General features: G+C 35.3%; 1 long non-coding RNA gene across 2 annotated transcripts; it reads right to left on the bottom strand.

The window, feature by feature from the left end:
- Positions 1 to 735: 735 nt before the first annotated feature.
- LOC113296329 lies at positions 736 to 4166 on the bottom strand. 2 transcript variants are annotated; one of them, XR_003333039.1, is made up of 3 exons: positions 3828 to 4166; positions 2003 to 2084; positions 736 to 1089 (listed from the first exon to the last, which is right to left on the bottom strand). It is a non-coding gene; the product is annotated as an uncharacterized LOC113296329 (long non-coding RNA). The 2 variants fall into 2 exon arrangements; XR_003333038.1 differs by having other exon boundaries at positions 736 to 1083.
- Between the last annotated feature and the right edge of the window lie 307 nt (positions 4167 to 4473).

Here is a 4473-nt window from a genome sequence, read left to right as displayed (position 1 = left end):
CGAGAAGATGATGACGAATACAGATTGATTTTGAACTATTTTGGCTTAGGGATGAGCAGATTGATTTTGAATGAATACAGGAGCAGATTGATTTTTGAACGAACAGAATGATTTTGAACGAACAGGAGCGGAGGTTTTAAGAAACTTTTTCCGTTAGTGGGTCGTTTTCTTTCTCAGTTTCTTTTGGGTTGAATTAGGGGAGGGTAGTTTAGACAGTTTATGATATTTGGGGTTTTTTTTATCACTTTTGTTTGGATGGGTTTTTTGTAGATGGGTTATAACCCCTTTGGGGTTATAACCCGCGGACCGAATATTAAAGTTAAAATATTAGATATTATAAACTGATGTGAAATCAAATTTGGATTAGTTTTATGGATAAATATATAACAAACATGAAATTACATCAAATTAATAAATTCCTAAATATTAGACTATAAATATTAGTGTGGAGAACTTAGACATACTAACCCTTTAGAATATAAATTATTGTAGTTTGAACCTATATCTATAAAATTTAGATCTATGTTGTAGAGTTCCATGTAGATTATCTTTTATTTCATGTTGCTTCGATCGAACTCATTTGACATGAGTTGGATTTCGTACGTTTGTAAGTATGGGAAGTACATACAATGCGAGGTAAATCGATTTAATTTTCGAAGACGGAAATTCTTATAAGGTTGGTAGAATGTAAGGATTCGCAAGCTCGTCAATGCTAATTGACCGATCAAGAGACGATTTAATCGCTAATGATTCGATTAATTAAATATGAATAATAATTAATACAAACTTTATTTGTGATGCCCCAAGTACTAAACCTGCTTAGCTAGTAGGATTACAAACTAATTGAAGCATAAAATCTAGACTAACGATCTTAAGAATCTAGACTACGTAAGCTAAGTATAAAAGCAAAAAACCCATACACTCTGATAAGTATAAATGAAGATCTCTCATGTGATACAAATATAACCATGTGTTGTTTACAGAGAAATTATACATATATAAAATATAAATAAACATCTTCAATTCGCTGAAACTTTACGCTACGGAAACGAATATCTTCACGTGCGCCTTTTCTTCTGAATACTGAAACTAAAGTTGGAACGAATGAGCACATCATCCCAAAAAGGGGGCTCAACGAAAAAATGTAACTATCAAGTAATCACTAATATGCTTCACAGTTCTAAAGAAGTAGTAATTTAAACATGTCATCGTGCATAACGTGTGTAAGAGTAATTTCCCCAAATACCACGATATACTATTTCCTCGTCTGGGTCATTAACGACATAAATTAGGTTATAAAATAAAAAGTAATAATATTTTGCTTTACGCGCTAGATAGCTATTATATGCACTTCCCGTGCTATGTAATGCCTCATCTATAAGACTTAGCAAGGAGCTGTGGGGAGACCACAGTCACTCCTCGCGGGGAACTCACACAAACACACATCAAATTTTTCACTTAGCAATCAGCAAGCACCGTAATATAACATACATGAAAGAAAGGTCATTCCAATTCTACCTCCTCAGATATTGTGTACGATAATAACAATATCCGTGAAAGACCACCACCGGATGATCTACAAAAGTGAAACTAGAACAAACCAAAAATATGTCACTCAGACCTTGCCAAACTCATTGGAGAAGGCGAAAGCAGAATAACTCCAGACTCGAATGATAGCGCCATCCACACAGAGTGCCCATACAAATCATGATTCAAGAACTACCATCATAAGTCCCAAAGATTTTGCAATCAAGCATAATATGCAAACGAAAGGATTCTCACAAGAAATTGTAAAAGGTAATATTCCCCTATATAACGATATTGCCTCATCTGGGCTATAATAAGCATAAAAATAGATATAACATTTGGAGAATCCACACAATACATATTACACAACATACCCAATAATTTACACACAAATATGCTCATAAGAGGTAATGACACATCATGCTCGCATTAAAAAGAATGCTCAATGATTACAAGAAGGTTACACAGTACACACCTGATTAGATGACAAGCCACGCCTACCTCGAGATCTACAATCCACTAGTTCATCGTTTGATTCGATCGTTAATAAAGAGTAACTGTTAATCACACAAGAACTCTAATAGATTAGCCAAAAGGCTCACACAAGGCTCATAACATAATCTTATACAATTCTCTAGTTATAGGTTAAGTGAACTATCTAATGGTTCTAAGCCCATTTATGGTTCTACACCCTTTTCATTATCAACCTTAGCATACAAAGGTTTACTAATCCAATTAGGTTGGTTCTATAGTCCAATAGATACGTGTAATGAGTATCTACAACTTTGTAGAAGGAACCAAATGTTAATTCAGGCCATAAGGGTCCAACCATTAAGTAAGAAACTTAGGTCTAAGCCCAAGTCTACTAAACCGGCCCATTAATCTAAGGCCCAGTTCATCAGAGTCAACTAACGGTCACTGACGATCAAAGGGTCAACTAACAGTCCACATCCAAGGTCAGGTCAACAATCCAAGTCAAAGGTCAACTGAGTCGACTCAGGTCAAGATATGGAACTCGGTGAGTCAACACCGATTCAACTCTGTCAGATTAACTATGTTAGACACACTGAATCAGTAGCAAGGCTCAAGAATAAAGCCCTTGCACAGGCCAGAGTCACTGCTCAGGCCAAAGAGCACTAAAACACCAACTGCAACACCTAACCTGCCAATACTAAAAGGATGCAATACCAAGCATATCAAGATCAAATGCAATTATAACACTCTTAGCAAAATACAAAACCAAAACATCACTTCCTTGATTCAGTTCAAATAATATAATCACCATTTCTAATTCTAATTCCAATACCCCACCCAACTCAACCTCAAATACATTCAATACAACAATCCAGTCTTCATATGTTCATAAAATATTCTTTCAAATCTTCTGTCATAGTTCTAACTGCATCAACACTATCAAATCCTTGCTCTCAACTGAAGATGCAATTCCAACTCATTATCTAACCATGCTTCATATTTCATTCAAGTAACTCCTGAGCATTTACCAGCAACAGATAACAACTATCCATCTATAACAACACCAATACAAACTTTAAAGTATCCATAGACCGGCATCATCACTTAATTCAACCTCCAAGTCATAGCCTAACATTCATCTATCACAAGAACTGTAACTACTTCCAATATCTTCAACAACATCAATACTAGCCACCCGTGCGCCTGCGAACACTAATGTTTACAGTTCCATTTTTGTGAATACACCAGCACCTATTCATCCAACCTCAACAATAACTGTCACTGCTTTAATAATAATCAATACCTTCAATCCAGACTCATCTCCATCTCAACTGCCACTGCATATTACCTTCTTCAGATCACCATCATCACCGGTTCACTCCATTCCTCTATCTTTAACTTAAACAACCCTGCACAAACATTTGAGTTGCAACTACAACTCTACAATATCTTCAACTCCTTCATGTTCATCACCTGTGGCTCTACTTCCCGACAACACTAATGTACACAGCAACCTCAAAATCCAAACATTTTCAATAACAGTTCTACACCACTAGTTTCTATCTTTCTCAAATTCAAACCTTAAATTTAATAACCTAAATTCAATCACCACCACTCAATACTTCTTCTTTATTTGAAATTTCCCTACTCAGGAGTCATAATCTTCATCTTCAAAACTGAATCACCAAAACCCTAATTTTGAAATTAAATCTCACACAACTATCTCTATTTCAATTAAGAACAAACCTAAGTAATAAAACAATCGAATAACAACAATTTCATATAGAAATATCAAAACAAAAACCCTAATTAAATCTCTGATTTACCTTTTCTATTCGATTCATCATCAGAACAGCTTCACTTCATCAAATCAATAGTAACCCCTCAGTTCTTCATCCATTAGCAACAATATATCATCATCAGTTCTACACGAACCCTAACTTCAGAAACCCTAACTTCAATTCAAGATTAACATCACCTTCTTCTTCTCCTGAAGCTTGAACAACCCCAATTATAACTTCATCTTCTTCGATTCATCAAGCTACCTAATTTTCTATGAATTTCACACACAAAGATAACTCAGTTCTTCTGAACTGATATCGGCAGAGAAGGAATGAGAAAGAACAGAGAAGAAGAAGGAAGAAGAAAGAAAGAGAAAAGAAAAGAGAGAATGATTTTCTCTTCGACACGTTTTGATGATAAGGAAAACGAGATTACTACGACGTCCAAGTTTTGGATATGGGCATCCCCAGGTCGGTCAAAGGCTGAATTTAGTTTTTTTTTTCCTTTAATACTTATCGGACGATATCTTATTCGTCCGGTATCCGAATGACACGTTCGAGTAGTCCAACGCGCTTAACTTTTCGAGACCTATCTAGTGATACTAGTTTCGAATCTAAATTATTGATTAAAATATATATTAACTAATCGAGTAAAAAGCTGCAAATCGTCTCTTAACTAGTCTAATAGCGT

Source organism: Papaver somniferum, chromosome 1 (genome assembly GCF_003573695.1).
Source record: "Papaver somniferum cultivar HN1 chromosome 1, ASM357369v1, whole genome shotgun sequence".
Classification (NCBI taxonomy): domain Eukaryota; kingdom Viridiplantae; phylum Streptophyta; class Magnoliopsida; order Ranunculales; family Papaveraceae; genus Papaver; species Papaver somniferum.
This window is presented reverse-complemented; position numbering and strand designations above follow the sequence as displayed.